The sequence below is a fragment of the Chelon labrosus genome (genome assembly GCF_963514085.1).
Source record: "Chelon labrosus genome assembly, chromosome: 17".
Lineage (NCBI taxonomy): Eukaryota > Metazoa > Chordata > Actinopteri > Mugiliformes > Mugilidae > Chelon > Chelon labrosus.
In genome coordinates, this window is record NC_140350.1 from 5,975,144 (window position 1) to 5,988,884 (window position 13,741).

The window sequence follows — 13,741 nt, forward strand, 5'->3', positions numbered from 1 at the left end:
GAAGAGATGACCCAAGTTTCAATATAAGTGAGAAATGTCATTTTAACTGTGAATTATGTGATTGCACCTATTGTATAACAAGTGCATTTGTTGAAATGCCCGTCAAGGACCTCAAATAGTGAATTGTTCCAACAGTCAGACATCAGTAAAATGCTTAAGACAATCAAGTGAGCAATCAGCAGGTTAATCATAAAACAATTACTGGCATGCAAAGAGGAACATGTTGAGACATGAATAATGCAGACTCCCCTAGGGCCTGTTGGTGGGGTGTATCATCACCTCAAATGCGATTCCTCAGGTGATAATTTAGACACAACTGGCAGGATTGTGACAAAACCTGATGGGATATTACAGCTTTTCACAGGGTCCAGACTTTCAGCATCGCTGTTCATTTTCTTGGCTTGTTCCAGTTCTCTGAGGGTAATTTACTGTCTCATACTGAATACCTGGCCTGCACTGTTTCTATTCATCTCCTTTCTCCACTAGAAAGGCATGGCATGCTTGGCCAGGCCACGCTGATTTGTATTCCCATAGCATCATCACAGCAGTAGGTTACCGTACTGACCCGCACAACAACTGAGCTGTGTCAACGTCACTGTGAAATGATTGGCTAAACACATCTCCCTGCGCTGAGCCTCGGTTTTGTTCTGTAGCATCAGTAAAGCCGTGGAGTCTCTGTAATGTGATGTTTAACCTAACCACATCATCCCTGCTCCACATTCATCTAAAAAAGGGGCTCGCTTTTTTTCCTGATGAACTCCTCTCTGCTGCACTGTCTGACTGATAATGAACTGTTAATGCAAACTCAATACTGCCTTCTGCAAGGATTTTTACTCAAGTAGCTTCAGAAATGCACACAGGCACAGATGTTAGCTGCTGAACTCCCACTGTGATAAAGCAGGCTGCTTCGTACAGTGTTTGTCAATGGTTCAGCTTTAAATTGTGCAATAAGTGCAGGGGATGGAAATAAGATGCTATGTGTATGTCATTAGTTAGTCTGTGCAAAATCAAAATCTTTAAAACAACAAAGCTATTGTTACATAAAATGATGGCTTGTGCAGTGTACAACTTTACAGGCTATGATCAAAATCTCTCAAGCTTGAAAGCTGCCACTAGTGCTGGGCCAACAGACCAAATCAGACTATACTGTAAACTGTTCAACTCATTTCTTGATCCTTCCCTTCTGGTTCACTGTTTCAGATTGTCAGACAGTTTGGTTACCCCCTGCTAGTGGACAAAGACTTTCTCTCCAATTGTAATCCTAATCCACCGAGTAGATGCAGAACATGTCAGTCTAAACTGAGATATTAATTTCCCCTCCATGGGGGTTCCTGCTCTGCTGGCCATGTAATGCTATCAGCTGTGAAGGAATCTTGCCCACTTAAGCCTTACACAAATGTTCCATTTGACATCTTTTTTTTTCTAGCCTAGAATTGGTTTAATGCTGCAAGACTGACATTCCCTTTCAAAATAAAAGATTTGAGAGCATGTATCAGTAAACTTTGAGTTTTAAGTGGTAATGTCCTCCTCACCAAGTGGTTTAATAATTTTAGGTTTGGACTGTTGGCACATTGTGGGCTTGACTACTGTGACGACTAAAGTTTCCTCCCACCAAACCATCTATTAATTAATAGAAAAAATAATCTGTAGAGTCATCCATAATGACAATAATCGTTAGCTGCAGTATATAAACCAGGCACACCAGTTAAATCCTAATTTACATTAATGCACGAATAATAATGATATATGACAGTCACAGATAACATGTTTCTGCATCGAATACTTCGTGTTTAATACTTAAACTACATTTTCCTGATTATAGTTACATTAAGTTTTAAGTGCAGTACTTTGACTAGTGGATTGAATGCTTCGTTCACCAGCGGTACATGGACTGTAGATGAAAGTACTCTTTATAAAGTGTACTTGTCCTATATAAATGTTCTACTAAGACACATGAATGCGTGGACTCCATTTTAACATTTATAATGTTTCTGTTTGCCCGTGTGTCAGCTTTAAAGGGCTGTGATGATTTTTCTTTTTACTGATTATCTTTCAGTCCATTGTGATTCGCATTTTAAAGGATACACAAGTGATGTCTTTAAAGCATTAGGCCACACATTTATACATTACAACATTATCTTACCCTGCCTCTCGCCCCATGACAGCTGGGATAGGCTCCAGCCCCCCTGCGACCCCTCACAGGACAAACGATTATAGAAGATGAATGAATGAATGAATGAATGAATGAATGAACATTATCTTATAATAATAGATTTTGAATAAGTATGTAGTTTTATCATCAATACATGAGTAGAACGTGATCTCCCTGAATTAAAAAGTAATCTGTGTTGGGGGTCATTGTGGAATTGTTTCCATTATAGACACAACAGGTTTTTGGTCTCATATGTGTTGATGGGATCTGGGAGTCCCAGAACTCCCGGAAGGGGGAGTTATATGTCACCCAGAGAATTTGATGTCTTGTAATGAACGTAGCTAATACAGTATATGGACATGTTGTTCTGAAACCAGGATTCCCTGAAACCTGTTGGAAACTATCTCTGACATGTTGAGATATCTACATGGGAAAACGGTCACTGTCTCTCAGTGTCCCCGTGATAAGATCACTGTCTACATCAATATCTCTAAAGGACTATAATGTTCTGTAATTGAGACTCTCAGGGGTCTATTGCAGTAAACACCACTTTGTTTGTGAAGAGTGTGACACTTTTTCACTACCACACTACTAGACACTTTACTCTATATCAGTGTTTCATAACACTTATAAACAAAGCAACTGGATTACTTGCAATAGATATACATTTTAATATAAAGGGTTAACATTATGTTTCTTTGCTTGATCTGTTGCTATAAAGTTGGCTGATTGCAGCCTGCAGCCGTTTACTGTAGAAGCCGTTTTGTTGTCTTGTTTTCCGTGAACATCAAAGTACGAGTGTGGGAGGGAACCATGACACTCTTGTCAGTTTAAGCAGCTCTGTACGGTCGCCCCAACGGAGCCTGTAGTACGAAAGAACTAGGGGTCAAGTGAAGTCACGGACCATCAGTGCTGGAGTCCAAGTCAAAATTCAAGTCTCTTTTTATTCTGTCGCGTCTAAAGTCATAAAATCCTCTGGTTTCTGTTGTAAATGTGATAATACAGATGTTTATTGTCCTAACTTTTACCAACCACCTGTCACCTTTTCCAAATGTAATATAAGGTTTGTAGTGTCATGCTGAAAATGTTAGTAATTATACTGCTGCCCTCGTACTGTGCGTGTTACTTATGGCAGAGCTGACCAGTTCTCTTGTCCACATTTCACTGCTTCATTCATTTCATCCTGTTAACCCTGTGTTAATCTTGCACATGACAAATAAACCTGAATCCTGAACACATAATAAAATGATAAATGTACCATAAATAGATGCCAAAGATAGATGTGTAATATCATTATTTTGATGCCCAGGTTAATACTATATGATCAATAAGTCAAAACAGTTTGTGTTTAATGTATTTTCTCCAAGACACAGAATGAAAATAGCGGTAGTTTTTAGTACAGCTGGATATAAACTCTTACGGCGCACACAAACAACATTAGTTGTACTTTCATATATATATATTTTTTAATTTCTTCCTTCTCATCCTCATGCCTTGAGGAAACAGTGACTTCTTTTGTCTCCGCTCGCCCTGGATCTTACAACGCCCCAGAACCAATACTAACAATGCAGTTGTTGTTTTCTCTGTGTATTTAATAATGAGGCTGAAGCTACATTAGCTCAGAATAACTCGGAATAAACGGAGTTTCCTCCCATTCACACACAAGGTGTTTGCACCCTCAGCTATGACATTAAAGAAGAGTTCCAGCGTATGTATGCATGCATCGTTCACAGGTGGCCTATTTCACTATGTGAAGCGCTACTGTCTGGAACGCCAATATGAAGTCGCAGTGAAAGGATTAACAAACTGAGAGTGAAGGTCTGCAATCTGCATTGTTCAGGCGGCTGGCTGCAAACAGTACAACAAGACCTGAGGTAATAAATGTGCACAGGTGGTGAGTGCTAGAAAAGGTATTGCTCTTCACCAGGGATCCTTGATGAACTCTGACAGATTTCCCCTACGAGGCAGGCACCCTGTCCCTGGCCTAACAGCTGCTTTTATTATTTTTTTTTTATTATTATTTTAAATTGTGGTTGCAGTGACTTGAATCCAGACTGTAATTGTAAGAGTCACACTGAATTACATGATTATTCTATTCAGCTGATCAAATCTCCACCTCCCAGCAGCGTAATGAGTTTCAGGCACAATTGCGCTATTACAGTCATGTGATTCCAGCACGCAACTTCATATAGGAGGTAGTTACAATCTTCCAGCTGGTGGTGAACTATTATTAGAAAGTATTATTGAATAATGGTATGTACTGTATGAAAGATGGCTTTCTTTAATGACCTATGTTATTGTGTCAGCATGGTTCATTGAGCTCTGCTGAAATCAGGCTGCAGTCCTCTCTGTATTGTATAGTTTGCAGATTCAATAGATGAATGTCAAATATTGTGCGTTCAGCAGTATATAAAGAATGTTACCAGCTGTGCTCCATGTGTGCAAATGCGCTTAACTGGATAGGCGTTATAGATTTTACCCAGACGCACAGGTGAGAACTGTTGATGGCTCATAAAAATGTTGAATCAAGGTGCTAAATGGGTTTTATTCACACACAAAGCAGCCTCTTGGATCTGTGAGGTTATTGTGTACCTTTGCTTTTACATGAGAAAGTGGAAGTTAAAAAAAAAAAGGGTTGAGCTTGGTCTTATAGGCTTGAGTGAGGTGACATGTTAGTGAGTTTAAACATCACAGTACCTGCGAGCACTTACAGGATTTTGCACTCCTCTGCTGCTTCTTTCATTGTCTTATCACTCGTCTCCTTGAGCAAGTCCAAAGCCCCTGAAAGCTTTGCCTTGTCAAGTATCAGGTTTTATTTATTGTCACATGCCCGAATTGTCACCATACCCGGACCAGTCGCTTTATTTCCAAAAAAAAAAGCTCCCTCTGAACATCAAATGACAAATGTTTAAAGACTGCGACAGTGTTTTACTTTAAACCACTTTGGCCTCATTTCAGAACCCAGATTTCTGTTACTCCCTCTCTACTGTCATGTAAATTTACGCACACAGCATGAGGAGTCTAAATCTGTCGCTGCAAAAAATAACTCCATCTGGTATATATTTTATTCATCTCTCCATGCTAATAAACAACTTCACTAAATGTTGTATTTGTGATACATTTCCCCACTCCTGTTAAGGTGTAGTCGGAGGCTTTTTGGAGAAGGTGCTGGCAAAACCAGCAAGTGAGAGACCTGTCACGATTGAGATCCCTGCCAAGTTTAGCGACTAATAAAAACGTTTGTCGAGCCACCTCACCTTAAATTCTGCAGAGATTGAATATGTTTAGCTGTGATTAAAGGGGACCATCAGGGCCACTTGAGCTGTTTTATTCTTCAGTTTTTGTCGTTCCTCTCCGTGCCTGCGAGCAACTTACCCTGAAGATTAGTCAGCCAAACCTTGGCACAGTGTGATGAAAGTGACAGAATGAAATTTATCTATTCTCTGCCCTAAAAACAGCAACAGAGGCTTATTGTCGTGTGGCGCTGTCTTCATAATGGATCTAGTTCACTCTCATTACATGTCTATGAGGAACAAACCCAAATCTTGACAAATTATCGCTGATGGGCCCCAGCGGAAAGTGTTTTGCCTGGCAGCCCAATACATTGATCATTTGGTAGATAAACTGCCTAATGATCATGATCATAATATTGCACCTTCCCACAGTCCCAAAGCTGAGAGAAAAATTGTCCCCTCTCATTTGAGATTCACCAGTGTCCTTTGTCATCTATAATGGTGGTTCCCTACTTGTTTTTGTCAGACATAGCTCCACTGTCAGGTGACCTCAATGACACCCTGCATGTCCCAGATTTGTTAATATGGACTATGGACTGTGTATGAACATGGACAGCTCCAGCATGATTTTACCTATTGGGTTTCCTGAGGAGCAGTTTTGAAGTTCAGTGCAGTGGTTGCCATCTTGGCACTCAAAGCAGTCACAGCCAGTAGCCAGTTAGAAAGTATAGGATCCAGTAACAGAGGGTGGTGTGCAGACCAAAGGCAGATAGTTTATTTGGAGGATGACTGTGGGCGATGACTGTGTTGAAAGTGCTGTAGTCAATAAAGAGTATCCTAATGTGGGAGTCTTTATTTTCCAGGTGGGAGAGGGAATAATGAAGAGCAGCAGCAATAACGTCTGAGATGGCCCTGGTGGGCCAGTAGGCAACACTATCTCAAAACACTTCATGATGATTGGAGTGAGTGTCACTAGCCTGTAGGGAAAGGTTGCAGATGTAGGTGAGAACATCAGCCAACTCTGGGAGCCCACCCAGGGATGTTGTCTGGTCCTGTTGCATTGCGAGGGTTGATCTTCCTCAGGGCTTTGTGTACCTGGCCTGATGAGACGGTTGGTGGAGGGGAAAGGAATCGGGCAGTCCCGGTGTGTGTATACTTCCTCTCTGTGCCATAGCTGGTGGTCTCAAAGCTGGTGTAGAAGGTGTTGAGGTCATCTAGGAGGCTTTCTGTTGAGCTCATGGTGCTGGTCCTACAGTCTGTAATGTGCTGCAGGCCTTGGAATATCCGCCCGGAGTCAGCAGTCGAATAGAAGCTGTCCAGCTTCTCTTTGTACTGCCTCTTAGCCGTTGTGATGGCTTTTCTCAGTCCATACCTCGCAGACTGGAACTCCGTCCTATTGCTTGATCTTAATGCAAAAAAGCCAGCATGCAGCATGGGGTGGACCTGACTGTTTATCCAGGGCCTCTGGTTGGGGAAATTTAAATGTTTGAGTTATATAAACATTCAGCCCCTGTAATGTTGTTATCAATGGTGAAATTCACTATAAAGACCAAAAACATTGGAAGCAGGCAGTCAACTATTAAATCAAATAGTGGTGGTTTCTGCAGCTCCATGGATTTTGCATTGGCTTCGTATCTGCACTGTAGCTTTTAGTGCTATTACCTTAACCTAAAGATTTCCAACATTCAGCAACATATTTTAGTTTTTCAGCTGTTTCTCTACTGCTTTTACAAATTATTACAACAATTTCCTCCCATTATGCATTTCAGCCAGCTAATCAATCAATTTCTTTTGGACGACTAGTTTTATTGGTACCCCACCCCTCCACTACTTTTTTATTGCTTGTTGGGAATCAGGCATTTGTCAGAGTTTTACTTGGTGACTGTAGTTTCAGTTAAAAAGCAGCGAAAGTTTTAACCACAGATCCATCTTCAGTACTTGTTTTGTCCTCTTTCCTCCCTTCTTATCTATTTTTATTTGGTGCTTTTGCTGCACTCAGCAAGGTTGCAATGAACTATGACGCTTTTAATTCAGACAACTGCTAAGTAATGTCCCAGAAATGACTAACTTGCTGCTATTCTGTGTGCGAGGTTAAATAATAGACTACAAAGATTCCTGGCTGATGCTCAGTGCGTGACCGTCACATCAAACCAAATGTGACAAGATTTAAGGGTTATTTTTACTTAACAGCCACTTAGATTACATGACCATGGAGCTGTGTCCTAAATTCAACAATTACTGCAGTTGCCACTGTTTATTGGCTGATGACATCTTTTGTGGTTTTTTGGATGTCAGCTGCACCTTGACGTCAACAACTGACATATTTCTAAAAGGAAACCAGACACGTCTTGTTTTACCTCTTGCTATGTGCATTGTTTAGTAAATCAGTCAGCATAGTGGTCCAGTCAGATTATTTACCTTGTTTGCATCTAAGGCATTTCACATCTTTTAATTCTGTCAAAAGTGATTACATTACTCATTACATATGCTTCCTTCCAAAGGGAAAAAATAAATAAACTGACAGCGTACTTGAAAAACAAATGTTAGAAGAGCAGGAAATGGAAAGCGCTTTGGGTCTGCTGTCACCTTAGGCAAGCTATTTTTAATTTGCCAACAAAAGCAGCGTGTCTTTTTTCCCCCCCTTCCTTCCCATTCTCTGTTTCAAGCACAATCTGAGCCCCAGGGACTTCTGAGCCCCTCATTTGCATGACAGGTATTGGTAAATCGGGTGGAGAACTGTATACAGCGGCCTGCAGCCAGTCTTTTAATGTCTGTATGTCGTTTTTTTATGAAAAGGATTTGTTGACACTTAGAAAGAGTGCTGTCTTATATGCCGTGTATATGATTAGTCAATGCAGCTCTAATTGGAGCTTGTTGAGGAAACATGACCTGAATGAACAGAACAGAGCAGAAAAGAGATCCTGTAGGAGATGTAACAGATTCTTAGTTTATGGACTAAAATGGCTTGTAGGGAGTAATGGAACAAGAATGAGCAGCCAGAGTGAGCTGTTAGATGAAGAGCTGCAGAAACCATGCTGTGTTCAGCGCAACATCAGATCATTGTTGCTCGCAGAAGGACGGAAAAATCTGTATGTGCTGCTTCACGCTGCCGATTTAAATATTGTTGCTGACTGAGGAAGAGCAGATTTTTTCATATTTATATACTGTCAGGTGTCCCAATTCACTGTTTAAAAAGATAGATGGAAGATAGAAGTTCTAATCTGCTGTAAAGTAACTATAGCTGCCACATAAATGTAGTGTAGTAAAAAGTGCAATATAGTGGACCCAGAGTAGAAAGAAACATAAATTTCAGATACTTAGTTAAGTATAAGCACCTGAGAGTAACTTTACACCAGTGAGAGTGACTAATAAAACCAGTTAAAAATTCTTATTCATAGTGTACCAGTATGTGTGCTACATCTTATTAATGAGAACCCCACCTTTTTTTTTCCCACCTTAAACCATAAAGACTGTGTTTGCTGAAACTACACTGTGTCATGAGCGGACCTCAGGACATGAGAGAGATCTAAGTGTTTTCACAAGATTTATGCACCTCGGACGTTTAGAGCCTCATAGATGAGACATACGCAATAATGGGTGTGAGTGGAAGTGATCTGAATAGGTGGCAATATATGTCAGGAAATTAGCAATGCAATTTTCACCCAGACATTAGAAGACAAGGAAATGATCCCTCTGACACCACAAGGCTTCCGGCCGTTTTTATGGCAACATAAAATCTTTAATGGATAACGATCCGGGATTCATTTTAACAAAACCGCTTTGGCAAAAGGTGCAGAGAGAAAAGAAAGGAAAGAGGGAAAGAAAAAGCTGGAGACCTAACATGATATGTGCAAGAAAGGACTGTTGGAAGAGCAGTCTGCAGCTCTCTGCTTACCAGCGTTTGTTAAGCAACACAAGATTGGCATAATTTGACACAGTCTGGGACTTGGCATGCCCTTGAGCGTGACATCTGTTGAAATGGAGATGAGGGCTGACATTATGAAAAGTAACATTTCAGATCATTTGCATGAACTGTACTTAATTTAATTGGCTACGTTTACAATTTTGCTCTTAACATGGCTATTCAAGTAACCCAGGTTTTGGGTGAATTCATGGGAAATAATGTGAGTACTCTTGAGTTCTGGTTGAGGTATCCTCTTAGGAATAGGTGATACTTTGAAAATGTTTCCTTCGGCATGGAAACACATGCAGATCGCATCGTTTACTTGCTCACTGGCACCTTAATGATTTCCATCCCATGTTGTAGAAGCAACCCACTGTAGTATTTCTCAAGCAACGGATTAACTGCAAACAAATTAATGGATCAGTGCTTTATTTATGGCCCGAATGACACCCAGTTACAGGTTAATAGCAATGAGTGTAAATATCTTTACATCAATAACACCTTATCGCTCTTGGATTTACAGTTTGGAGGGACAATGTTTATGATTCTACATGTTGCATATACTACTTAAAAAGCTAATAAAATAAATTATTGTAGCTTGGTAAATCATGGCAAGACATTTCATGAGCAATTTCCTGAACCATGCAACTGGGACTTAACACAGTACCCAGTCGCCATCTCTCTATTGCTCCATTAGGAACAAAAGGGAAGAAAAAAATCTATCCCTGATATAAAGTTATTGTCAAAATCGTCAGGCCACATTGTCCTTGAGGCCTTCGAATGTTCATTTCTAACTCCTTATCAAGCCCTTTTTCATCGCAGTTTTATTGAGCAGGCAGCAGTCACAGCCATTTAACCTCACACTCGAGGAGAAGGTGAGGTTCGTGCCAAGCAGCGACCTACGAGGCTGAAAAATGAAGCCAACTTGGAAGGTACTCAAACGGTCACTTGAGACTGCCTCCAAAGGCTAATCAAGCCCTGTAGACCTCCATGTTAATTTATTAAAGCTTAGAGTTATGCATAATTAAGGGTGTGTCCGCTTTAAGTGGCAGGTGGGTGCTGTCACAGGTTGCTAGCTGTCTAACAAGGCTGTCCATCAAGATGGAGCTGGGTGGAGTCAACGCGTTGAGCTTCAAAGCTGCTCTTGAGGTATCCTTTGAGAGGCTTTGTCCATGTTTTTACACCGTACAGTCAGTGGTTCATGCTGACATGAGATGTCACATCCAGAAGCGTCTGTGAATCACTTTAAATTTGGCTTTTGGAGAAACCTGACTCACAAACTGCCGGGAACTCTGCAGCACATTAGACATTTGGAAATAACTAGGTGCTAATTCAGTCTTGCAGTGGTGTCTCACACAGACACCGATACTAAAATGACGTACTTCTGTACTCAATTGGCAGGTCTGTGAAATGTGACGGTGGTAGCGTGGTTCCCAGCACTGCAAGATGTTTACTCACAGGAAATGACGATAGCGCCATGTGACCAGTTGATCTATTCTATGCGAGCTGCTGAATTTTAACTTAGAAGATTTAGATAGACTTTATTCATCCACAAGGGAAATTGCTTGGTAACAGTAGCTTAGTAAAAAGAAAGATAAAATAAAATAAAAAATAAAATAGTTTAAGCAAAAATGTACAAAATTAGAATATGAACAAATATACAAGGAATAGAGACCTAAGTAAATATATATCATACATTGAAATGATTAAAAAGGTGCAATAATGTCCATTAACATGAATAACATGAAGTTATCTTTTCCAGAAAGGTGAGTTGTTGTACAGTTGGATTGAGTGTGGTATGAAAGTAGTCCTGTAGCATTCAGATTTAACCCAGATTTAATCTGATGCTTCTGTCTGCCAGTAGCATCTATAAAATCGAAATTAAAGCAGCTCCTTTAAAATGGTTTGACCTTGGCTCCATCACAGATGTAGTGCAGAACGATGGTCACAAGCCGGATTACTATTGATGCAGCCTCCAATCTGAACACCACCCCGAAGCGCATCTTCATGTGCATTCATTTGTTTATCCTTCTGTAATGATCAGTGTTCTGCAGCAGCACAGAGATCCCCGATTCCCCCGAGGAAAGTGTTTGATCTCCTCTCTGTATGGTTGGAAATAAAAGGGGGGCTGAAGCTCACAATGAAAGCCTTTTAACTGCAACACAGCTGCTACATGTGTATGTATGTGTGTGTGTGTGTGCGCATGTGTCACGGCTCCACCTCAGTCATTTGGCTTCCTTTTTCCCGTCCCCCTGATGTTTTTTAGGCCGCATTCAATAGCAAGTACACCAATTTCGGAGCACATTTATTTTTAATGAGAGGCCATTTGTTCTTTCTGTAAATTGCCAGACTGCAGCCTCCTTGTGATCATTATTAATAATTACAGCGTTGGGAAAGCAGTCGCTATTCAGAATCAAGAGAATGCAGGTATAAGGAGGAGAGAAGCAGTGTAACGTTGTGTGATGTGTTGGGTCCTCAGTCTATGTGATGTGTTAATGGTCCGTGTGTGCCAGTGTACTTCCCAAAGTTGTGGAACTTGAAAACTACAGTATGAAGTATTTATGAAACGAATGAATGTGTAATATGCAGTAATAAGAGTATATGTATTCAGTTTAATGTGGTTTGGGGATATTTACTTGGGTTTTTTAATAGTTAATGGATTCAGTTTGAGTTAGGCTTAATCATTTGGGTAGTAGTTACATATTAGTAACTCAATATATGGTTCTTTTTAATCTTAGAACCTAAAATATCAAAATGATATGACAGTACAGGTCTTTAACAAAGCAACCAAAACAAGGATTCATGTTCACAATATCTACCACCTAAATGGATTAGAAGTGAAATTCATGGAAAACAAATGATGCATCCCATCTGAGTGAACAAGGAACATTACTGAGCCCCCTAATTCCATCCAAGGCTCAAAAGATTAAAGAAGTCAGATCCGGAGTAGGGATGCATATGTTATTTGTGTCTGAAACATTAATGGCTGAAATCTTTACAACACAATATCATCCAGTAACATGGAGCATGCTTTTTTCCTATCACCTGCTCATTGTTTTGCTGACGGTTTGCACCAGGGTTTGGTTGACATCCCTTAAGAAATAAACTCACAGATTGCACAGACTGCGTTCAAGACAACTAACATGCAACAGTCTGCCAGTACGGGGAGACTGTGTGAGCAATTTCCCCAAACACCTGCTGAACAAGTAGAATATAAAACTGAGAAGAACTCCTTTGACTGCTCCCTCCACTGTCAATCTGCTGCTGCTGCTTCCTCTGCAGCCGTGTTCTGCACAACACAACTTGTTGTAGTAATCCTATTAACAATTTGTTTTGAACAAGCTGAAAATGAGTGATGAATGATACTGTAGAACTGTTAGCTCTTGTAGTAAATCAAGTACTAATGACTTGTCAATATCGTGCGGTCTAGTAATTAATTAGTCTCTGTATTAAAACTGTGCTTCCCAACCTTTTTCTCTTGGAGCGAGACATATGTACTCCAGTTTGTGCACAAAAAGTACAGACTGAATTATGTTTGATTCCGTTTTTTTTGATCCACGACTGTCATTAGCTAGCTTTTTGGTCACATCTGGTGCTGTCCTTCAACCCGCACTTCATTTCTAAGACTTGTTTTTTCATTCATAAAATAGTGCTAGTCTGACTGCGGCGAAAATGAGGACGAGTGTGGATGAGCTTGTCTGCTAGCTGCTATGCTGAACTCATGAAACAGTTTGAGAGTGGTGTCACAGACGTTGAGAGATCACAGAGGTTTGTGGCACTGAGTATAAATAAAAATGATCTTTGTAAATGTTTGTATATACATAGTTTTGATTGTTAGGTAAATGTGTTATTTAGATTTTATTTAACATGTGTATTGACATGTACAGACAAAGTATTTGCTGCAAACCTTAGGATGGAAACCATGGTAAGTGAGTAGTAACGAGTTACACTTACTTGAGTAACTTTTTGAAAAAAAAAAACTTTTACTTGAGTAGATTTGTGAAGATGAAATGCCACTCGTACCTGGTTACACTGGGAAACACTCGATTGGTTACACTTTACACTAGATCCACCAATCAGACGTAGCAACTGTAATCACATGACTCTGTTTCACCAATCAGACGCTGCCATGCGGTCACAACACAAACTGTGGTGCCATTGCGGATATAAGTGAGAGTTAGAAAGTTGTACATCATCTCTTCATCTCTTATTTTGTATTTTATTATTTGGAAATACCAAAAAATGCACATTATTTTATATTTTTGCCTGTCTAATTATATAATTTCTAAAAAATAAATCAGACATTATGATCAAATAGTTACTCGGTACTTGAGTAATTTTTTGGATGGCTACTTTTAGGCTACCCACCCCTGGAAACCATGGTATTAAAATATTAACAAGCTTATAACAAACACATTTACAACCAGTGAACATACTGGATACTGGATTAGA

The 13,741-nt window shown here is 40.1% G+C and overlaps 1 protein-coding gene across 1 annotated transcript in view; it reads left to right on the forward strand.

The window, feature by feature from the left end:
- gabra3 (gamma-aminobutyric acid type A receptor subunit alpha3) overlaps nt 1-13,741 on the forward strand; it is a 90,449-nt gene that overhangs the window by 16,618 nt on the left and 60,090 nt on the right. The window lies entirely within an intron of this gene.